Genomic DNA, 25,099 nt, shown 5'->3' with positions numbered 1-25,099 from the left:
GCTCAAAGTAATAGTTGCTCTCCTGTCACTTGAAGCCTCTCTCCCATATTTTTTTTTGCTGGTCCTATCATCTCCAGCTGCCGTCATCCCTTTCTCCTTGACCAACTGTCCCAAGAGGGATAAAAGCATTTGGCAAAGTGCTCTGGAGCACGGGAATAACCAAAACTTATGTACTTAAATGAAAAATGCAGAAATGAACAGAATGCTAATCATATGAGCTTACAGTGAAGCAACTTTGAGAGCCCTTATGAAGAGAGTCTTGGCTTGGAAACCTGCAGTACTCATTGAATAATCATTTTTAGTGGAAGGAGTTTTCAAATACTCTGCAGAATCCTGTGCAGAAGAACGCAGTGGTGCTTTTCTCTTCAAAATGCACAAACAAAATATCTCCATGCAAAGTACATTTTTCAGTAGTTCAGCAAGGAGACAATTGGAGACAATAACACTTCTCTGGCTTACAACTGTATTGCAAAGACTAATGATGACAGTATTCTGCAAAAAAAAAATAAATGTTTGAAGGGTATTTAAAAATGTTAGAAATGCTAAAAAGTCATTCCTTAGCTTCCTGAACAGTATATTGAAAATCCAAGTGCTGCTATGTGTCTTTAGAGCCAGAACAGAATATGTAAAAAAACCAACAACACCCTAAAACAACAAAACCAAACAAAAATAATCTCAAAACAATACTATCTCATTTTCTTAGGGAAGTAACAAATACATGATCTGAGTTTTGCTTGGTGCTAGTAAGGCTTCCAGTAATGTACTGCACCTGCTTTTTGACCACTGTCCTTAAAAACAAATGTGGATGATTTGGAAAGCAAGGGTCAAAAGAGAATAATGAAAGTGATCAGAAAAGAAGACCTGTGAAAGAAAGATGAAGGCCATGTAGTCATTCTGCCTAAAAGTAAAGAAAACTGTGAGAGAAATGATAGCAGCTGAGAGAGATGTAAAAGAATGAGAATAATCTGTATGACAAGCCCAATGTGGATAGGACAAGAAGTAATAGCCTTGAATCACAGCAAGAGGGATTCGAGTTAGAAAAAAAAAACCCTGTCATTGTGGTAAAAGCTAAGCAATTGAGAAGAATGCTTACCTCACCTGGTGAGACTGCAGGATCTCAACTACTGGGAGATTTCAAGAACAAGTTGGGCAGATATCTGTCAGATATGCTCAATGTCCTGCCTTTTACTTGGACTACCTGATGAAGAGAGTCCTGTTTCCCCTAATTCTGGGTTTTACCATCTAGTTTTCATCAACAGTGAAAATTACTTATTTTGTGTGAGAGCTACAGAGACTTCACACGTGGAAGCCATTAAGGAAGGGCAAACTTAAAAGATCTTCCAAAAAAATTCACCTGCATTTCAATATGGGAAGGCAGTACCCATTTGCTGAAGGAATCCTGGTCTATTAACAGGAAGACAACCAGGAAATGAATTTCTCTCTGGAAATTTTCTTGTGTGGTAGCCAAGCCTTCAGAATGACTTTCCCAGAATTGTTTTCCTTCCCCGCACAAACAGCTGTTAGAAAGGAGCTCTCTACACACTGCACAGATGGTAGATGGGTCAGGATGATGGTGAATTCATGCTCCATGGAGAGAGTGAAGCCACAAAGGAGGCAATTCTGTCATATTTTTTTTCTATATGGAAAAGTGTCCCATCTGAAGTTGTACAGATAGGTGGTTTTGGGGGACTGTATGGACACCGTGTGTCAGTAATGGCATGGAAACAGAGATGTTGAAAATGATGGAATAATCCTATGACAAATTAAGACACTGATAGTCCACCCTGAGGTCTATGTTCTGAACACAGTGACAAAAGGCTGAATAACAAGTGGCAGAACAGAATGCTGACACATAAATAAGACATGCAGGATGGGACTCCTTTAACTGATATTAACCATGGTCTGAAAGATAAGCAGTGATTTGAAATCTTTTGCAGGATGAAGCTGAGGCTATAGGACTGGAAAGGAGCCATTAGAAAGAGAGTATGTAGAGAAAGCATCAGTTTTAGTCCCATGCACCTGCCACACAGATTAGCTCATGCTAAGACTCATCTTCTCCTCATGGGACTATTAAGATTTGTTTAGGAAGTAAGAGAAGTCAAGCTACTGTGTCTTTGGCAGTATGAAGTCTCCCATGGTTTAACTAGTTGGTCTAAGGATTGCTGGATTGACTGTTCATACAGCACACAGGTAGCTTATACATTGGAAGTGTTTGTTTATCCAGGATATTCAGGTGGTAGCTCATTGCTCTAACTGAATTGTGAATACCTGGAAATACTGAGCAAATGATAAGTGTCCATGAGTTTTGCTTGCATAAGAAAAGGAAGATATTGCTTTCTGATGTGCTTTTGGAAGGTCAAAGAGCAAAACATGAGAGCCAGTCCCTCCACAGAAAGTAATGACTGTTAGTTTCATGGCCCCATGCTGTAACCACGCCTGTGCTCTTAGCAGATCCACAACAAGGATTTGCCTGCTTCTTTATCACTCCTTTCTTCCTCAACCTCAAACTGTAAGATGAGAAGGACTCACAGACAGGAGATAGATAAGAAGATAAATGTTTTGAATAGAAAAGGCAGGAGCAACACTGAGAGGAGATGAAATTCATATTTTTTTATACCTTGGGTTCAAATAGTTCCTCAAGTGCTTGTGGCCCTGTAGAACTGCAGCCTTTGGCAGCAGCTGGCATCAGTGCAGTATAACCTTTGATGCTATTCTACTGAAATGCACAAAATTATGTTCCTTGATCACATGAGAAACTGGTGTTAAAAGATGCTTTTAGCTCTCTTAGTTCACCTGCATAATCAGTACTGGGTCCCAAGGAGTTTGGTTTCTGCTTTACCTTGGAGTCCTTCTCATAACAATTTCTCTCTTTTCCTCCTCTCTTAATTCTCTAGCACTTTCACTGAAACAAAACCAATCAGTTTTAGCAAAAAACATACAGCCCTTGATTTTCCTGGTAGAAAGCCCCACATTGTGGGTTGTGGTTGCACATAAAGGAGCAGAATTGGCTTGAATGCCTTGTGCTATGATAAATTGGGAAGTCTTCTGAAATCATTCAGAACACTTGGGTCCTGTTTGTCATTGCACCACAATGCTGAAGTTTGTATAAACAACTACTGTAATAGATCGAAGAGTCATGCAGCAATGAGGATTTGATGCCATATTATTGGCAGTTGCATTTTATGCTTTGTGTTCTGAAGATCACACAGCACTGTGGGAACCTGCTGACGGCCGGTCCTTCATCTGAGAGAGGGAAGGTGTGATATTACACTTCTGCTTTATCTAACTTGTCCTCCAAGTGGTAAATATGTGTGTGGGTATGCACATATGCAAAGACAACTTAAAATAATTTATGAAGGAATTACAAAATCCAATATGCCATAATCTTACTAAAGTAAAAAAGAAACCATAAACCCCTCCCACATGTTAACAGCTAAACGTTACTGTACTTAAAAATGCAACTAAGGAAAAGAAATCACACTAACAAATGTACATCACTGTAAAACAATGTACTTGATGACTTCAGCCAGATCACCGACTCATGATATTTGCCTGTGTTGCCAACATGTTACTGTATGAGAAAAAATCTGTAAACACCGATGTGACAATGTACTCTGGATTATATTGCATTCAAAAAATTCACTAGGCTTTCAATACACTATGTATTAACACATCACATACAACATATATGTAAGTGTTAGGAAATGGGGCTCAGCTTTCTCTCTGCTGTTGAAGCTGAGAAACTATTCATCCTCATCCTGTCCTGCCTTTCTCCTAACTCCTCCAAATCCCACAAGCCTCTCTGAGGTAGCCAAATTTCCCCCTACTTTTCAGTGATCTTTGATCAACCAGTTCTGACAACAGATTTTAACCTGTATTTACATAAGCACATCATCCAAATTAGACTAGTGGAAAGCAAGGTAGAATTAGCTTTCAAACATACTTTGTGCTAACAAGCAATATTTATGGCAACAAAGCTTTCACATCCTTTTCTTGAGATAGTTTTTCTACATTTGCTGACTGGAAAACTATTTTTGTGTTATGGTGAGATGAGAGTAGGTATGGGTACATTGTGAAGTGAAATATTGATCCTCAATAAAATTATCTGACAGAAACTGCTTAAGAGCATCATATTGATGCTCTAAAAAGGCAAGTTGACAATAAAGAGTATTTAGCAGCATTAGAGTAGTATATAGATATTAGACTGGGAGAACACTTTTTCTTAATAAAGACTTACCATTGCCTTTGAAACTGGAAGGAAAATAGATGCATTTGTCTCACAGCATTCAAATATAGTTTACAAATATGCCTTCAGAGTTCACCATGTACTTTCTAAGGAGGCCTGTCCCCTGAATTGTCTACAAACCACTCTTAATTCTTCCCATAAACATTTCCCCAAAACTCTCAAAGGAAATATGTAGAGAAAAGTACTCATTAAAATAACATGGCAGACCTGGCTGGAACTGACAAAACCAATAAATTCACCATTAAGATTGAAACTCTGTCTTTGAGACACCCCGTTGTGCTTTGTTGCATTTTAATAAGTGTTCATCTGACCCTCTGCCAGTTAATTATGGGGATCTTCAGAATTTTGTTCTGGCCCCCTTGCTCTGCAGTACTGATGTGCTTCTTTGCTTCTTTCACTTCTATTTTTAGGGACCTTAAGGTGAGTTATCATTGTTAACCTGATAACACCCAGATCTATTTTGCTCTTTCACCTGATCCTATTGAAGCAGCTTTTAGTCTTTTTATCTTACCTCCCTAAAGTACAAATTGGGATCTTAACTGAATATCTGAAAATAAAATAAAATAAAATAAAATAAAATAAAATAAAATAAAATAAAATAAAATAAAATAAATAAAATAAAATAAAATAAAATAAAAAAGAATCACAAAAATTAGATCCTCTTCTCCCTTTTCCCACCAACCTTCTAAAAAGTAGCTCCAGGTTAGATGAAAATCTATTTGCTACTTACAGCATGGCCAACAGAATTGGGATACAGTTGGATCTTTTTAGACTTTTCCTTTTTTTTTTTTTTTCCTCTCTTCTTTTCTTATTCTTTTAATGTTACTTATTTCAATTCATTTTGATGTTCCCATAATATGATACTGAGAGGACACAATAGATCTTTGCATAAGACTACAACTCTTGTTCGTATTTCAATGTATAGGAAACTCATTTTATTACTTCCACATCGAAGAATAATACAGGTGTCCAGGAAAGTTTTCATTCAGATGAGAGAGAAGAAGGGAAAGAGAAAATCTATAGAAGATAATGTTTCCTAGTACCTCCTGTGGCTGTTCTTTACAGCAAGAAGATTTTCTGGGTTACTCCTAAAAGAAACATGGGTTAGAGAAGGTAAAGGGAATTGATTTCTTCTGAAAAGTAACCTGTCACCCATGAGAAGACATTACTTTGTCTGGTAAAGTAAAGAAATCACAGGGGGGGCAGAAGAGAAGTTAGAAATGTTAAGGGAATAATAATTAAAAAAATAAATACATAAAAGTGATTATTTGGAGGATTCTGGGCATAATGACAATAGAGAAGGCTTTTCAAACCATTGTAGACAAACACTGATATTTTTATACTTGCTTTAAACACTCACCAGAATCTTCTGAGATTTGTCCATCACTAGAAAAATTTAACAAATACTATTTTACTAGTGGAATTTTCCCATTGAATGCAAATGATTCCAAAAGTTTATATTCAGAATGTTTCATGCTTGCCTTTGTTAGACAGCTGGTAGAGGGAAAGGGTTGCAAAAATAAAGAAAATTATATATAATGAATATCCAGTTGCAGTAGATGCTAGGAGACTAAACATATTTTTATTGTGAGGACATAATGCTTCTATAACCTAACCTTCCCCACCCCTATAGGGTAAAGAACACTTAATGAAGGAGGGGAGGCTTTTATTAATCTGTAGTCCATTTCTGTGCCATATAATATTATTTAGACATTCACCATTCACCCCATAGTAATTTCTTCCACCCGCTGCATATTTTGTAGATGAAGATCTTTTTTCAATACACATTATCTATTTTTGCAATGTAATCATTAAAATTTTAACAAATTTGCAATGCCCTGACACATAGGAGAACAATTTGCATGTTGTTCAGAGAAAATCTTTCAATTTGTGTATTATAAAGACTTCAAATTTCTTCTGTTCCTTGAACATAACTCAAACTTTACTTCTTAGAAGTAGATGCAGCTTTGTTCTGATAACTTCATCTCAGTGGTAGATTTTCTACTGGATTGTATATGCCTGTATATTTTATTGTTATATATGTACACATAGCATAAACAATAGGCTGTTCAGTTTGTCTTTGATCAGTTTCTTAGACTATTATACTTAGTTTTGAAACAAGAATTATAGGAAGAATACCTTTCTAGGGTACAGAAAAAGCTGAGAAAAACATGAATTTCTTTTTGTGGTCAAGAAATGCAACTTTCTGAAAGCTTGGAACATTATCACATGAAAGTTTATGTGATGACATTCATTTTTATAGGACACTGTTGCTCCTGTGAACTTGAACAAGAAGTCTGTGATTAACATTTCTCTCTCTCCTTTCTTCTGTATATCTATTTTTTTCTCCCAACTCTTTTTCGTTTGTTTGTATGTTTAATTTCTGTGTATAAATATTCCAAACCAAAGCAACTCTATACCTTCTCTCTTTCAGAATGTGAACACAATATGTACCAATGCTTATACTTGCTGACTGGATATTATTGCTTTCCTTGATGCAAAATTTTTATTACCTGCTTCTAATCAATTGCCCTTTGATATGCAGTTTTATAGTATCTGCTATGAATTTCTCATGCTCTTTTATTGGTGTTGGCATACAAAGTAAGTTCATCAGTAAAAGAAATTTGAATGAAATGACAAGTTGTCTCCTAATTCTTCTGGCAGATCCCAAGTCCAACCCTAGGACAGATTTCTGCCACTTTTTATCCAAAGATTTTTTTTTTTAATTGGTCTGTCTTGGCTTGGCCAATGGCTACTGCCAACTCTTTAGGTCCTGATGTTGCAGTCATATTTTCATGTCTGGGATCCTATTTGCCTCCGCAAGTTTTTAGGCAGATATAAACATCAGACAAGTGTTCCAATCATTTTGTATCAATTGCAGAGAATTTTCAAATAGCTAGAGATCAACAAATGCACCAATCACGCAGGTTCTCACCATGTGGTCACAATAACTGTATCTGTCCATGTATAACTCATGCACCCAGTGACAGTGTTCTATGTATGTATCCATACATACACAGTTATGCATGCATACATGTATATACTGGCACCATATTGTACATTTACACACATACATATAAGTATATGCATATGAAAAATTAACCATAGGTCTCCTGAATACATTAATCTTGTTCCTGATTTTCCATATATTCTGAGTTGGAGATGATCTGTTTTTTTCCATAGGATTCTGGACAGAGATCTAACTTATCTCAGTCTCATCACCTCATTCAAGTAAAGCATAAAATGTGCAAGCAAAGTCAGAGAATTGAGAATAATAGAGTTATTTACATTAAAAAAGGAATACTTATGTAAATATCTTACATGCACCAGTACCCTGGGCTTTTTTTTGCAATTATAGGATGCTAGAGGTAGCTGATTTGGGATTTTGGTTCTGTTCCTATCTTAAGCACACAAATATAAATAAACACTGCTAAGTCCACTGAGTGCTGCCTTATAAAACTATCTAAGAATGAGGTCTTTCTTTATGGACTTTGGGCTAATAGTTTTACAGATTTCTTTCTGTAGGAGTGATAAATGCAAAGCAAACTTCGAAAATCCATACCCTGTTCTTTTACTGATCTGGAAAATGACCACAAGGCACAGATCTAATAGACCAGTCCATGGAAAAAAAACTCTGATCCTCTAAGACCATTGGAATAATATTTGTGTTAGTTTCTGCTTGCATACAGCAGGTATGTAATTAATAGAATCCAGAACAGAGAGCACATTCTGGAGCTTAGATTATTTTCCTTTACGCTAACAAACAACATTCTCTTACAAAAACAAAACCAAAAATAAAATCAAACAAACATAAAACACTTGGAAAAAAAATACCTGGAAAACACTTCTGTTAATTTCCTCAAGTATTTTATGTAAAAATGTCATCTATTTTCAAGTGATTTATGTCTATTTGTTTATTTCACATGAAAAAAAAAATACAGCTATTGACATCATATTGAATATTCTTTGTGCAACAAGAAGCTTGGTAGGGCTGTGAGTTGTGACTTAACGGAATTAGAATACTCTGGGTACACTGTAGCACTATATCCAGGGTTCTGTTTCTTTTAAAACTTACACGTAACTGTTAAAATGAAATAATGGTAAATGTGAACTTGAAACTTGTTTTTATTAGCTCTGATTACAATGAGGAGTTGATAACTTGGAAAACATCCCAAAGATACCTGAGGGGTGAAGCAGGAGGATTAGAGATACTTAGGAAAAACACATAACTCCTCATTTTACGGGTGTATCCATTTAAGAAGCTGTAGTTCTTGTTTTTCATAAATATAATCTCTTTATAACTTTCTTACTACCTCAGATTTGTTAAATCATCACTATGAAAAGCTTCTCTAAAGCTTCTTCAATCTGCATTTCATTCTGTAAACATCTTCAAACAACAAGATGTGTGGGGCTACATCCTGTCCCCAACCTGTGTCCAGAGAACCCTGCTAGAGTTCATGACAGTTCACTGTGGTGCCTATGGTGCCTGAATCTTGGAGTCATCTTAACCCAGTGTACAGGGAGGCCAGTCAGCCATCTTCTGTTTACTTCTCTTTTACTCCAAAGTTGTATTGGATGAGCCTCCACACCCCTAACCTGACACATTTCTATTATTAATGTTGTTAATAAGATTAATAATTATTATTTTAACTAACTAAGACGGTAAGAAAGAGAACCGCCAAATCCCAGTCCTCTGCTCTAAGAAAACCCAGGCAGTTATGCCATGGGCCCATGATCTCAGGAAGTCAGAATAGGAATCAAGTTATGAGGTGAAAGTCATGGAGTTGGAATAATAATTTAGTAGCAAGAAATAAAATTGCCCAACTGAGCAGAGAGCGTTATAACTGATCATGTATATCCTTAAGATTTTGCTGAGTAACCTGCTTAATTTTAATTGCCACAAAAGTAAATTAAAATTTTGCATTTTAAGTCACTTTGAAGGCAAAAATAATCATTTATTGTCAGTGCTCTATATAATATGATAGATATTTTTCATTTTCTTTTTGTGTGGAGATATAGAAGGGTCAAGATTTTCTTTGGTGTTACAATCATATTCTACACCAGTAAGAAAAAAGGGCAATGTCCATATAAAAAACATATAGTGATCAAAATAATAATAATAACAAAAAAATTGTCCTTTGTCTGAAGTAAATTTTATATTAATTTTATTTCACGGGACAACCCCTCACCTCCCCCCCCCCAGTTAATGACAAGCAAGGGACTGTTTCTTTGATGAGGCACACTTTTGAGGAGTACTTTGGGGATGTGAGGGGGCGTCTTGCAGGCGTCCTGCTGCTCTGTCCTCAGAGGATAAAGCGGTGGGCATTTCCCCGAGTGCCAGCCCCTCCTCTCAAAGATGGGGCAGCAGCAACGAGGGACACACAGCCTCTCCTGGAATGCAGACTGTTTTTGGGATAAATGCTAATGTTTAGGCAGAGCAATATTTACCGATATTCCCCTGGCCAAACGGTGCAGCATGTGAAGATGGCAAAGCAGCCAGACCCCTTCCCAAGAGTGTTTTGTTTTGTTTTGTTTTTCTTCTTTTTTCTCTTTTTATTTTTTCTTTTTCTCCCTCTGTTAACTATAATGGTGATTGCTTCTCTGCCTAAACAGCTCTGAAGGGCTGTGAAAACTGAAGTCCTCCAAAGCTATAAAAGGTTTCCTCGGATTTACAATAAAATTCTGCATTACAAATCTCCTAGTAAAATATCGGAATCGTTGCAAGCAGTACTTACACAATTGTCCGTTAAGTCAGTTTTTGTGTATTCAACACCTAGAAAATAAGGAAAGTGAATGTGGGTAGGGCAGGGAAAAACAAAGGCGGGGGAAGAATGAGGGGAAAAAAAAAAAAAGGAAAGAAAAACCCTACCCTTAAACAGCCATGCAGCTATTAAACATATGCCAAAGTAAACAATAGTGTTAGGGTTTGCCATAGCTTTGCCCTGCAGGTAGACGGCAGGCGGCACAGAAGGAAAGCAAATGGAAAGGAAAAGAGAAAGACAGTACAGGATGTGGATGAGATGCCGAGCCCTGAGAGCATGAACGGCCTGATTGTGATCCTCAAGTCACACCATCAGCCATGCAAAACAGGACATACCTTTCTGGCTTGCTGGTTCTGTCGGCTGAAACAAAGCAGTCCCATTCTCAGCGGGAGGCCAAATCAAAATGAAATTTTATTTAGTCTGCACTGTCCCCAGATTGGGTTTCAGAATGACTGCTTTAGGAGATAGCATGGATGTGGCTGATGCATGCTTTGCATATGAAACTGCAATAGGAAAAAAAAATCTACATAATCAAAAAAATCTGTGCTGTGTGTATGGCAAGAACCCCTGGATGTTAGTGAATCAGCTACAATAGATGCCTTTAAAAAATGACCATTCTGAATAAAATGCACATTTGTACTCAGCAATACTATTTTCAATAAATATATAATAGATCATTTTGCATGTAATTATTCGGAAGCTGCCCTGAGAGACTGAAATATCAAATCTTTTTTTTTTTTTTTTTTTCTTTTCCTTTTTTCCCCCCTCTTTTTTTAAGTCATGCAGCAGAATTACAGTTTGGAAACAAATGCAGAGAAAATATCTATTTAAAGGGGATTTCTCTTGCTTGCAGTGGCTGGCAGTGATTGCACCTCTGAATCCTCTTCAGTTTAGTGTTTTGTTTAGGTCCCTTCTTCCCAGAGTATCCAAAGAAAGGCCTATCACAGTAAAGAACATCTGCTTTTGCACCACTGATCTAATTCATCCCACCTTGCACTTTCAAGAAAGGATTCATTCTTTGATTACACGCTTAATTTTATAAGCTATTAATAAATAATAATAAAAAAAAGACCATCAACTGATCGTGCAGCATTTTCAGAGGAAGTTGGAAATAACTTGCAAAGGCAAGGAGTAGTCTGCAGAATATGCAGGGCATACACCATGTAATGCCTTTGTTGTCAGTTATGCTGCAAATGAGATTTTCAAATAGGATTTGCAGAGGCAGGGCAGTGATCAGCACAGTGCAACATCCAAGAAAGGGAAGTTGAGCACAGTGTTCTGAGAAACAAGGGGGCAGAATGGAGCCTGTTTGTAAATACATATCATTATCCAAAGAAAACACTTATCACTGCTTGATTTTGCTATGCTACCTACTTGGAATAGGTGATACTAGTAATTTTGTATGTGCACATCTGTGTGAGCATGGGTGTTTGTATTTATTTGTGTGCAGTGCAAGTAAGGGCTGTAGTCTGTGTACATGTCTATACTTGATGCTTACTCTGTAAAGGACAAGCCAAAGCAGAACAAACAATACACGTTTTCAATTGACAGATATTTCTATGCTGAAACAAGCAGCGCTAATGCTGTGCTCTGTAGCATATGGACAGCCAAAGAAAGGGAGGGAAGGGAAAAAAAAAGGAAAACATCAAAACAGCATAAAATTGTTAAAAATGTAAAGGGGGCAACGATCCCAAATAAACAATACATATAAAAACTTCCAAGAATAATGAGATACAGTACAAATCATTCACACAATGCACTTTCACACAGCAATGATGGAAGTCACTGACAACAATGCAACCATGTGCAGATACTCCTTTGAGAAAGAGTCGAGCAAATTTTTCAATTCTATCTATATTCCATGCTTTGCAGGCTGAGTTTGAGACTGTATAACAAAACATGCTGGAGTATTGGTGCTTTAAAATTAAGCGCTGGGCATTATGGAAGGTAACTTCTTAACGAGTTGTCCTATTGCTATTTAAAGCTAGAAATCCATAAGGAGCACAGTGAAAAATATAACATTTGTACTCCTTATGTCTTGGAACAACTGCTTTTATATTTGTAGTCATCCTAACTGTTGTTCCAAACAAGATACTCAGATAGTCCCCAGCCTCATGCTGTATCATATTTATTCTGATGTATATCTTACATTGAAGTGTTGTCTATGTTGAATTAATTCAATTTTTTTTTTTTTTTGGTATTAATTTTATAAATGCTGCCTTTTTTTTTTTTTTTTTCCCCCTCAAAGAACTTCCCACTTCAGGGAAAAAAGAAAGATGTGATTGCTTTAAAAATAGAAGACCAAAACCAAAGCTAGTATTCCCAAAATTCAATGCACCTGGCATTCACTTTATACCTAATAAGCATCCGTGAATATGCAAATGTTCAATGTCTCCAGTAACCTCATTAATTTATTCCTCAGGCAATCAAAGAATGTGAACCAGTCCTTTGCTACTAATACTGGAAGTGGTACGCTGCTCAGCATTGTGAGAATCAGCTGAAAGCACATTCTGCATATTGAAAAACTGTTTCATCTTCCTTCCTCTGCCACTCTAATTCAAACAAAGACTTCCTACCTCAGTTTACATAGCTGACAGCGAAAGTTGAAAAACACAGAAAAATAATTAAGATATATATATATTTTATGCGTACATCATATGCACGCATACATGCTGGAAACATAAATAGTTAGAAGAGATCTCAACAGAATTCCAGTTTGAAAAGTGCTGTAGTTTTCTTATTTATTTACTTGGAGGTGGGGAGAGCTTGGGAAAGGGAGGGGGGAAGAAATGACCTGCCTCCTCCTCTGCCGAGCAGCTGAATAATCTTTTCCTTTGCCCACATTAAAAGCCCTGAATAATGTTTATAAAATGTTAGGGAATCCCGGTAGGTTTCCTATTTAACAAGCCATGTATGACAAATCACAGTGTAATGTACTACGTTCTTAATCTTTAATTAGAATGTGAATATCTGCGAGGGAACGCAGTTAACTTTGACACATTAAATCTTCTGGTTAAAGTGCCTTACAGGAAGTGCAAAGATGAAACACTGCAACAATCTACTGCCTCTCTCCATTCACCCAGACAGTTGGGGAAGGATGATAACATCTTGTAATACCTGCTCTGTAGTAATTAATCGCTGTGGTATTTAGGACCATTCAAGTAGACAAATATGACAGAGACAGGGACAATTAGGAACCTTGTTCAAGCTACATTAACTTTTCCAGCTATTACAACACAGCAGCTCAAGTTTGCTTGTAAAAGCTGCAGAGGGATTGTTATGCATTAGCCGTGTGATTATTAATGAAAGAAAAGGAGAATTGTGTTTATTGTAGTTTGAAAATTGCAAATAAATTTCAATTATCTGCTATGTCATTTTGTTAAACATGCATTCTGGAAATGCCTTTGTACTCTAAATCATGAGCTACTTAGAGCAAACTAATACTAGAAAGCCTTTGGGAGAGATAAAGTCAATATTTTTGTTGAGCTGGCCTTCTTCCTTGTTGGAACTGGAGGTGGACTGACTTCTTGAGGATATTTCAGGTAGTCAGCAATCCCTGTGGGTGCTGTGGCTCTCCCTCTGCCTTCATGCACTCAGAGGCAGCCAAACTGGACTTCTTGCAAGCTTGGGCACAGGGCGGACTGACTGCTTGCTCCAATAGATTAGGAAGCTGACCTCCCTTGGCTACCACATGCACAAAGTGTGCACAGATAAATACATAAACAGCCGGGAGAAAAAAGCCCTCTAAAAAGCCCTTTGTCTCATTCCCATTATCGTCACAGCCATCAACAGAGTGGGCTGAATGAAACACAAGGGAAAGATTTGGGACCTGGTATGGATTAGGCATTTTAAAGGTTACGCATCGTGCTTTACTTTCCCATCGATAAACAGCAGCAAATGCAGCACAGATTGTAAAGTTTATGTTTTAACTATATCTTGGATCTTGCATAGTTTACCATTGCTGTTTAGCACCTCACAAACATTTAACTGTTCTCAACATTAAAGGAGGGTGGACAGAAAACAACTGAACTGGACAAATACTGCAAAGACTTTGGCGTGAATGTTCCCATGAATGGTTTCTTTTTTTTTCCCCCTTTTTTTTCTTTTGAAATGGAATCATCTAAACCTGTGGCCCTTTTATGTTCACTTTCCATGAATATTTGAACTAGAGTTTCTTAGCAGCATGAAGGCTCACAGAAAGCTAATTTGAAAGTCATACGTGCAAGTGTTTGTGGAAAACGAATTCTAAATTTGCATGTGCAAATATTTGCACTGGGTATGCTGCCCTGATCGCCCAGTCAGAGAGCAGAAGCACTTCCACGTGCCTCAGCGGGCCAATCGCATCAGAGGGACCCAGCTTGAGTTTCAAATCTTGTGTCAAATTTGCCCAGTGAACTTGTTTACGATCAAGCTGTAAAGTGGGGAAAAAAAAAGTGTTAAAAGTGTATGAAATGTACTTGAACAACAAATGTTGATTTGAGATGTGTGGCTGGGCATTTCAGAGGCAGGAACAGAGGCACACTGGCACAAAACAGAGTTTGTCAGAAAGTCTCTGGGAAGACTGTTTTTACCTCCTCTCTCCCTCCAGAGGGTGAGAAAGAAAAGGGAAGGGTAAAAACACCAGTTGGGATGGGGACCATTCTCTGCCCATCTGCCCACTTTATGGTCAATCTATTAAACTGCCATCCTTAAAATTCAGAATATTTGTATGCCTCCAAGTGCTTTCTGAATGTCCAAGAAAGAACTCAACTGCGTATCTGGGGGTGATGTCTCCCATGCTTTTATTTTATTTTCCTGTTTTTCAGTTATGGTGGTTGCATGCTACATGGCTAGGCTACACACATGCCATTTTTCTGCGCCCTGCATCATTGCACCCTGGAAAGGAAAAGAAAAGCCAGCTTAGCACGGCAGAGCTCTGCAACCCCACCCCAGAATCTGTTGTTCCAAAACGAAGGAGGGAGGGGGCTGGGGCACGGGGAAGAAGGGGAAAGCAGCTCAGTGCACAGCAACAATTCCCCCTCTCAGCTGAGCTGCAATGATGTCAGCTTTCTGATTACAAACTGCTTATTTATGCTTCAACAGCTGCCAAGAGCAGCAAATAAGTGGCTAAAAGAGTGTCTAGACCAGGCATTCAGGCCTCTATTGTTTGCTGGTTGTTACCTGGTTGACAGCGATGGGTACAGCTGCCTGGTGTGAAAGAGAGCAAGGGATGGGGAGGCAGTGATTGACAGAAGGGCCCTCGGGGTCAGGCGCAGCCGGCCCCGATGGCCCCATGGCTTTATGTTCCCTGCTCTGAAGGGAAAGCGATGGCTCTGCCTAGAGGTTGGAGGTGAAAGGAAATGTTTGAGGGTAATGGGAAAAATCCTTTAGCCAAATTTGTGATCATGAACAGTTACTCTGGGGAATTTAAGGCAAAGTGTTAGGCAGCTTTTTCTATATGCAGAAATGGTTATTGGTGGCAACCGCGGGAATAATAATGCGTTACATGTCTGCATGTGAAATGTATCTTTGTGCAGTCCCTCACGCTAGAGTTTAAAACTGCTTGCAGTCTTATTCTTATGTAAGTTAAAAATGATAATACTGCTGCAAACTGGTAATGTGTGCCGTGAGCTCCATTCTGCTACAGGGCTGGCTTGAAAAACATTTCTGAGCTTCCCTGGAATATATTCAGATATTTGGGAGTTAAAAAAATAGATATTCAGATCAGACAATGATTTATTGAAAGCTCCTGTCTACTCTTTCAGTGAACTTTACTCTCTTGGTTTAGATGCTGGATGGGCAGCGTCTTTTAAAAAACTCAATGGGAACAGTTACTCAGTGAGAAAGCTGCCCTAAATCCATAAAATACCAATATAGAGATGTCTTCAGCCTGGTTCTGATCTCATACATGCTAGTGTGGTCCAGGCATAATCCTACTGAAGTCAAAGCAGTGACATTCATTCAAGCAAACTGCAATCACTGCCAGGCTAACTGAATTTCTCACCTCCCACCCTACCCTGCCCCCACGGTAGGATGCTGTTCAGAAAAGAGGCAAAAGCTCTCCAAAGTTTTAAAGGGTGGAAGCCAATGAATTGTTGTTAATGTTTTTAGTCTTAAGAGAAACGAATCCTGATTCAAAAGAATTGGAGCAACATGCAAAACTACTGACAAGGGTGCACCTGGGGAAAAATGAAAGCTTTATGCACACTAGCAGGTCCACCCCTACCTTAACCCAAATGCATGCACATTAAGTTGCTCGGGCGGCACGAGTAGAATTAATCTTACATTTCTGTTTGGCATTTTCTGACACAAGGCGAAGTCCTATGCCAAGAAAAAAAGTTGATTTTCAGAGCTTGCTACATATGACAGAATTATTAAATGTTTTATGACCATATGGTATTTTTTTTACTGTAGTGTTTGAAATAGATCATAATTAAAAAATGAGTAACCCTCCTCCAGCAAAAGATAAGAAAATGCTAAAGACTATTCCAGACCACAGCAGCAGCTGGAGAGGTAAGAAGTGCAGCAGAGCACCTGAGTAGCATAGGCTTACTTTGAGTACACAGTTGGCTTTCTACATATCTGATGCAAAAGCTGTAACTAAAATGAAATCATGTTAAATTAGCTGTAAAAAATAAGTTGATTTAATTAAGCACAGAAAGACTTATTAGATATAATAAAATGTTAAAAAGTCAAATGATGTGCAGTTACATTTCAGCTAACACTGCTCAACAAATCCACTAAATTTATTCCTTTCAATAATGATCTGTTTTGAGCGTTTAATTAGATAAATAATATTTAATCACTTCAGCAAATTTGAACTAGAAAAATTTCTTGTCATCAGTGGTGACTCATTCTTGCTAATGTCTACCTTTAAAGAAAAGGTAAAAATACATGATCTTCTGGAGCAGCAGTGAGTGTGAGACTGGTACAAAGCTGTCTCTAGACCTCATTAAAAAAACAAGGTTTGCTAAACAAACTATTATTTACAGTCAGAAGTGTGCATATTTTACTGGGAAAGAGCATTCACTTGTTTGCCTCTTTTCAACATCAGGCACTGTAAGTAGATGATAAGAAAAGATATTCAATAGATGTCCTATAATTCATCATAATACTGTTTCATTTAATAACTACTTTGCTGAAGTGATTGGCATGATTACAGGAAAATTACTTCAAATTATTCATCTCTTATCTAGCATCTAAGATGTCCTAAACTTGCATGAGAGTTAGCATAATGGGACCTATTAATTGCTAATGCTGCGAGTCCTTCACTACTTAAATATCCTTTCTACCAGGTGTGCTGCGTAATGCAAATAGAGAAAATACATACCAAAATGATCTCTTACTGAGATAGTGTCACCCAAAGTTTAGGAACTAAAATACTAAGTACAAAAGTGTATGGCCCATTCATCAGTTCAAAAGGGCTAGATACTCCTATCTTTTATCTTTCTGTCTTTTTCTCTGCCTTTTGTATGCACATATGTCTGCAGGTGCGCATACATGTGTAAAAACAAGTGTGTGAACAGTATAAGGTATAGAGCTTATTTATTTTCTTCACAGATGTACTGTTTTGAAAGGCTGTTATAAAAGGCCAAGTACATAGTCTCTGCCCTGATGAGCACCTTTTCATCTCAAAATCCTATTTTACATATGCTCTCTGTTCCACGAAATTTACTCCTAGGATTAAATGCTTTGAAGCAAAGAAGTATTATTATCTGTTAAGAGCAGAGAAGTTAGGGGAAAGATAGGCAGAAGTCGTATTTGTCCTGTCTGCAGTCTGGATTTAACAATCAGTGAAAAATTAGAGGAGCCTTACACTTACATCCTGTGCCTTTTGAGAACCCTGATGGAAACCCTTGCAGCAGAAATCAGGGGTAGTCCCTTGTTGTCCCTCTTTCTAGCCTACTTGTGTCATGCCCTTAACTCAAGGGCTATATGTGAGACTTTTTAAAGCTATCTAAGGTAGAGAATGTTCCCTGAGGGCCCATTTCTTTCATGCACTACACCTCAGAAACACAAAACTGCAAAAGAGACCCACGTGGTTACAAGCTGTCATTAGTGCTGTGCTGAAGTCACATGGCAGGCATAAAGCCATGAAAATTCATGCTTTATTTTCTTTATAGAATCCAGTCTTTGGTCCATGTCTTTCTGACTGTCTTTCTTTCCTCTTACCTTTTTCTTTGTTGGTTTTATTATCATGATAAATGTCTTAAGTTTGATCAACTGTATTCATGATATGTCATGGTATGGAATACCTGTGGAAAACTACAACACTGGACTTGAAATAAATATATAGGAAATATGGGAAGGAAAACAAATACAAATAAGCAAACAAAAACAAATTCAACAATGCAGAGACCTCATAAAAACTGATTTTTACTTACATGTGGCAAGTGACCAAGCCTAAAGGCTCTGGGCTTTCTGACAAAATCTAACTTGAAATGCAGCCTCCAATAGATAGGCAAGTTGCCCAAGTAACTTCCAGGTAGGAAACAAACTCTGGACTTCTACTATACTATTTACCAGCAAATGTAGAATAAAACTATCGCAGTTAGCATATATAGAAAATTTTAAAGGAAAACATTCGCTTGAACTATGCTTGATATAACGTTGAAGGGTGTTTTTAGCATGCAGTTGCTTCTAAACATGCAAGTAATCCAGTGAATCAGGAAACCCACCATGAAGAAGCACCTTTGAGAGAACATTATCTTAAAAAAGACTGTTATTTATAAGGGTAGAGACTAACAGACAAGCCTGGATTTTTGTTCCCAATGACTACATTATAACTAGCTTGTGGAATGCACCAGTGGTAACATCTGAACACAGGGCACAGAATCACAGAAACACAGAATGACCTGGGCTGGAAGGGACCTCAAGGATCATGAAGCTCCAACCCCTCTGCCTGGCAGTGCCACCAAACTTCCATAAGAGAAGCTTCATCCTAAGTCTGCTTGTTTTTGAAAGTAAAAACTTTCAAAGCTGTCTGTTTCCTTTCTTATTTCAAAGTGACATCCCCAAGATGGAATTTTGAATTCTCTATAAATGAAGTATTTGTAAAAAATTTCCAGGTGTGAATTTTTTCTCTGTTTTTTGCTTGTTTATTTTAGTAGAAACCTATTAGCTGATTGGAAAATCAGTTTTTCAGTGCTGGTGGTCAGCCATATTGTAAAAGAAAGACCCAAATAGTTGTTGAGCATCACAAGCACCACAGTAATTTCAAATTTCACCGAGCTCCAGTGGGCAAAATCTTCCCCGCTGTAGTTAATGGATGCAAAGGTGCCTTCAAAAACAGTATGGGCTCTGCACAAAGTAACCTTCTAGGTTACCCACTGAATATGCAGCACATTCAACCTCCACTTCAACTCACTATATTCATATATGTATTTCATTTGTTCACTGTTAGACAATGGGGAAAAGTTATAGGTTCTACATGAAGACCTCAACTTTTGCCTAACGTACTAACAAGAATTCTTAATTAGATAGCTTGAACAGTGTCATGTCTACATTAGCATGTTAGGCACTGTAAAGTTTTGCCAAGGCAACAGTGATTTAGGCTTGGGATTCACTTTTTATTTTCCTCTTCAGTATATCTGTACCAGTTAATACAGCTTGAATGTGACAAAACCATAAATGATTTGTTTCACGTAACTCTGTTATTACCTTATCTTAAAATGCTGACAAAAACCATAGCACATGGAATGCAACAGGATGAAAAAGGAATTTGGAGGAAAAAAAAAAAAGTCCACTTTGTTTACTAATAGTATGTAATGTATACTAATAGTATGTAAACAAACTGATTTGGAAGAAATTACTCAGATCTCTTATTGTTGGATCTATCCACATCTTTCTTGCTGGCAGGCTGTAATTCTCATATTCTCAAGGTCAGTTCTTCAATTTAATCTAATATTCAGTGGTACATACAAGTTCTGCCCTGAAAGCGCTTGACTATTTGACCTGTGTACCACAACCCTGAGGGAAGTGTTCATAAGGGACATTGGAGTGGAATGATCCTGAGAAGTGCCTCCAGTTTTATCTCCCTGATGGAAAGCTTCTCTTTCAAGTTTTTATTGGTTTAGAGTCTTGGGGAGGGATCAGTCAGAGAACCTGGACAACAGCAAGAAAAAATAGCTGTGGGGAACCATTAAACCCATTGACTGGGTGAAATGAGTAATGCAAAGTCCAAGTCTTTATATATCACAGTTAAGGGGCCAAATTTGTGCAGCATCTACACCAGCTTCTGCTGATATTTGGAGTATATCCTTCTAGAAAAAGAAGTCTCCTCTTTGGAGGTATCAGTGATACACATGTTGGCTCCTGCTTGCTATCTAAACTGCAGCTCTTCAAGAAGAAAAAAGAATGAACTTCTTGCTGCTCGAGCCTGGATTTCTAGCTGAAATATCTGGGAGGTTAGTTCTTTGTAAGACAGTTTGGGGGAGGATACTCAACACATACAAAGACTAATTGGCAGCAAGTAGCGTTGGTAACTCCTACACTATTGAGAACCTCAGGCTTCCAGCCAGTTCTGCTACTGCAGGAAGTTAAGGACTTCGTGATGCCCTTGAAATTTCTTTCTTTCTCTCTGTGTCAGGTTGCAACTGTGACTTTTGGTCTCTTTACTTGTAGTCTAGAGATTGGTGTTTGATGACGAGAGGTATTTTAGTATTTTCATTAAATGAAGGGGATGCTTTGATAGACACATTGACTGCATAGTGATCTGTGCTTAGAGGTGATCCTCTGAGTTCCTTGGCCTGGAAAAGAACACCAGCAAGAAGCATGGTGGAATACCTACTCCAGTAAATGCCTCTCTAAAAAAAAAGCAGCATTGCCCCTCCCTTTGCTGTAGGTGTATCCATTCCAGGTAACAGTCTGAGCTCACATGCATGTTGAGAAGTCAATGGCAACATCTCTGCTGTGGGAGACAGGGACAGGTTCCTGTGCTAACATCTAGATTTGTGCCTCAGCAGCCTACTGCTGTAAACCAAAACAAGTTTTGTTGAGTGTGCCGAACTTCTCTTGCTCTGATGCTTTCTTAGAAAGCATGTGGACGTCCGCTTGGAGTTCACCATGAAGTACCCCCTTCCATGGCAAAGAGATGGCCAAAAAGCACTTCATCTGGCTAGAAAAGATGAATGAACCCAAGTTAATTTTGGTGTGGGTTTGGAAACTGCTTTTTTTTTTTTTTTTTTCAATAACTTTCCTTTTAAGACTAACATAAGTAGAAGAACAACCTCCTCACTAGTGACGTGAAGACATACTAATTTTATTTCTGCCTCTTAAATTCCTATTTCACAGCATTAGAAGAGTTACACAACTATTTTGCTGGGAAATGTTGCTCACAGGTGATTCCAGGTGGCATAGTGTGTAAGATATGCTGCTGTCAGGGCTCTGTGGACCCAGGACCAGAGCCCTGTAATACTGCTTCATCATGCAAAGGGGGATGTCACCTCTGTAAAAGCAGATGGTGGTATGAGTGGGCTCTAGGCATCACTATCAAGATGAAGTGAGACAGCACTTGTGACAATTTAATGCTGACTGAGTAACATCAACACAAGTCTTCTTTTCTGTTGTAACTGTCTGAGGATGTCAGAAGATATGGATCTGAGATTGAAAAGACACTTTTGACAGCATAATGGCTGAAACAGTTTTGAAACATTTAAAGCAACAATAAAACGTAAAAGGGGGAGAAAGGATGAGGATAATGGGGTGCGACTTCTCAAAGGACACGAGATTTCATTTCTCTTTGAATAATTTTGTGTCTTCAAAACTACTTCTTTTCGAAACTGCAAGTCACAGTTCTCCATAAAAAGTCTGTAGTGCACCTAGGAATCTTCTGATAGCAGCACTTTGGTTTCCTATCCTGTTCACTGTAGCTCTCACCACTTCTATCTACATTTGTTCCACTTGCATGGGCATAAGCTTTTGGAAAGATTTTTGGGGGGTACAGTTCAGTTGCACCGTTCATCTTACTAAATCATGACGCATTTCAAAACACGTAGTAAAATCAAATAATAGACCTAGAACTTCATACATTCATTCAAAGAAAATAAAAGAAATTTGAAGGCCTATAATCACAGCATCTAGGAATCTACATCCTCAAAAATCTGAGAGGTGTTACCATGATTTTGGTCTGTTGAAATTAGAGAAACAAAACCGAACTTTGAAACAAACCACTCTACTTCTGATACCTGAGCCCCTCTCAGAGAGGGAGGGGCTCTGTAGATATAGTTCTTAGAAGAGAACAGATCATTAGAAAAAATACAATTAATATTACATCAAATTATGACTGCACCAAAATTAAAATCACAGTGATTTGCATTTTTTCATACCCTTTGTTTAAACTGTGACTTTGTAACTGAAGACCTTAAATTTGCTTGGGATTCCTCTGCTTTTTAATTTTATTTCTTATCTATGTAAAATCTATACATTCATCTACCCTTCACCACCCTTAAGAAAGAATCTTCACAGTAATTAAGCAAGTCGTTAAAACTAAAAGGTCAGAAAAAATATTTTTAAAATTTACATTTAAAACTCATTCCAGATTTGTTGTATTCATGACTTTGATGTGTAGTTCAGAGGCTGTTAATACTGTACTTTCCCAGTGCAGTGTGACTGGACTCTCAGAACACTGCTCCACACAAATTAAAGGGTGATATAAAAAAAAAAAAAGTTAAAAAAAAAGTGGTTTCAAATTGATGCTGATCTGCAGAGAGTAATTAAATTTAAAAATCATTAAGAGAAATAGATAATGCTTGATATTGTTTTCTTTCCCCAAACATTTGAGCTTTCTTTTCTCTTTAGCACGTTAATACGTTTTTCCCCCGTTGGAAATAAAAGCTATAGGCCCAGTTCTGTCATGGCGGTGAGCAGGCAGTTGGATACGGTAATGCATGCCTGAAGCCTTCACCAAGGATGATAAGCCTGCATGAATTTTACGAGTCTCAGTATCAAGGTTGCCCTCGCCCAAGGGATTTAAGAATAAGGGGGGAAAAAAGAGAAGGCAGATGTATGAATAACTGGCATTGTAAATCTTCACCGTGGCAACCTACAGCTAGAAAAAGTCTGTGATGGGTTCATGACTTGAGAAGAAAGCGACACAGCAGAATGTGAATGGATTTTCTTCAGCTACTTAATACACTGCTTAGAGCAGCTTAAGGTTGTGCGTGTGAGAGAGAGGATGCGTGTGAGAGAGAGAGAGAGTGTGTGCATGTGTGTAAGGAGGGGGGGGTGGGGATCTGTGGAAATTTGTTAGAGAGAATTACTAGTGTTATACAGCTTGCTTGGTCCTTTTTTTTTTTTTTTTTTTTTTTTTTTTTTTTTTTTTTTTTTCCTTCCCTTTTTTGGGGGAGGCTGTAGGGGAGGAGGAATACCATTTAGTCTCAGAATATAAATGACTAGATTTTGCTTGGGAAAAAAAAGATGGTGGGGGAGGTGCACAGAATTATGCAGGCAAGTAACAATGAGCAAATTGGACCCTTAACAATACAGCACAAGGTCATAGCGAAAGTCACCAGAGTGGGGTGGTGGGGGTGGCTGGTGGTAGAAAACAGATCATGATAAATAGCTTCCCATTTTGCAAAATCTGGTAGTTAATGAAAATAAGATGCATTTGAGTTGTCTGTGAACACCTGATTTTTTTCCCCTTTCTCTCTCTCTCTCTCTCTCCCTCTCTAAGGTCCTGCTGATGTATGAAAGCAAAGTACTGACTCTAATTGTGCAATTATAAAACGGAAATGATGCAGGTTTGGCAACACAGAGAAAGAAGGCAGCTCAATAACATTGTTTAATAACAAGCAAATAAAGCTCAAAGGGGAAAGAGGTGACTATTTCTGCTTTAGACTCATTAAGGAGCCTGAAACATATTGTAAAAGAGTGATATTTAATTATGGGCTGGACTGATAACAAGAAGCAGGGCCTCACTGGGAGAAAGAGACCCTATACTCCTAGGAGCTAGCAGCTCCAAACATCAATTACCATGATTATCTACCCGGTGCTTAGAAAACGCACCCGTCCCCGTGTTCTGGCAGCGACCCGTAAACAGGCATCGCATAGGCAAATTTATGGGCACAGTCAGCTGGGGCCAGGTGGGAAAGCAAGCTTCTCATTGGTGACTTCTATGCAAAAGGAGGAAAGAAGCAAAAGAAAGAAAAATCTGTCTTCTGCACTACTGAAAGAGCAATTTATTACTGAGCATTTGCAGGAGACAGCATTTGTTGCCCTGCTGCCTTTTTTGCCTCTGTTGGCTGTCTGAATGAGAAATGGGAGTATATTAACCAACTCATGGGTTACAGAAGACAGCTTGGCATGGGCCCATCAAACTTCGCTGTGCTAAGGCGAGTCAAAGGTCAAGAGAGCGTTAGCAGCCAAGATTTAGAACCGAGTGCATCTCTTTAACCTTAACTGCTGGGAATGGATGGAGTCACTTTATTTCTTTAGTCAGGATCTTGGTTGCAGTGAAAGATGTCATGAGGAGGAGGGTACCATCCGGACTGGAGCAGATGGGAAAGTGAAGAGTGTAATGAGATGTAATATTCTTTAGGGGTCAAGTAGGTAAACCTAAGAAATGTGTATGCTGTGTTGCATTTCCACTTTTACCATCAAACCTAGAGGCCAGATGTTTGCCCTAGATGTTTTTGCACCTTTCCTTATACCACAGACCAAAGAAATAGAGACTAGGGATGCAGAGTAGCTGTCAAACCCATCCGAAGCCATTTAATCTTTCCATCTATTTGCACCAGCATTATTTTCACTGAGGGAAATCCTTACTAAATGGAGCATACTAATGACGTGTGCACTGAACTTTGTTTTTAATGGCAGAGAGATTTCTCTTCCTGAAAAGATAGTCTGTAATGCCATGATCTGGATCACAGAATTCTTGCCTACCTGGCTCTGCCACAGGGCTTTTTCATGTCCTTGGACAAATCAAGTCAACTCAGAGCATGCCACCCTTCTTTCTCAGTCTTTGTGCACCTGTGAGATCACTGAAATTCTGTGAAATTTGCTATGTGCCCTGATTCACTTGTATTGTATGAGGGCTATGGGGATGGGATAACGCTTGAGATACTCTGTAAGGAGTGTCAGAGTGTTGGTACTTCCTCTCTTTGGCTGCTGCATA

The 25,099-nt window shown here is 38.3% G+C and overlaps 1 long non-coding RNA gene across 2 annotated transcripts in view; it reads right to left on the bottom strand.

Moving 5' to 3' along the window:
• Window positions 1–10,659, bottom strand: part of LOC107306672 — a 154,477-nt gene extending 143,818 nt beyond the window's left edge. Inside the window, exons 1-2 of one of the 2 annotated variants that reach the window (XR_004305856.1) lie at window positions 10,344–10,659; window positions 9,982–10,019 (exon numbers count right to left, since the gene is read on the bottom strand). This is a non-coding gene — a long non-coding RNA (uncharacterized LOC107306672). The remainder of the gene's footprint in view (window positions 1–9,981; window positions 10,020–10,343) is intronic. The other variant, XR_001552233.2, reaches the window with a different exon arrangement.
• Window positions 10,660–25,099: the final 14,440 nt, after the last annotated feature.

The sequence above is a fragment of the Coturnix japonica genome, chromosome 1, assembly GCF_001577835.2.
Source record: "Coturnix japonica isolate 7356 chromosome 1, Coturnix japonica 2.1, whole genome shotgun sequence".
NCBI classification, from domain to species: Eukaryota; Metazoa; Chordata; class Aves; order Galliformes; family Phasianidae; genus Coturnix; species Coturnix japonica.
Note: the sequence above shows the minus strand (reverse complement) of the source record. Positions and strands in the feature narration are given on the sequence as shown.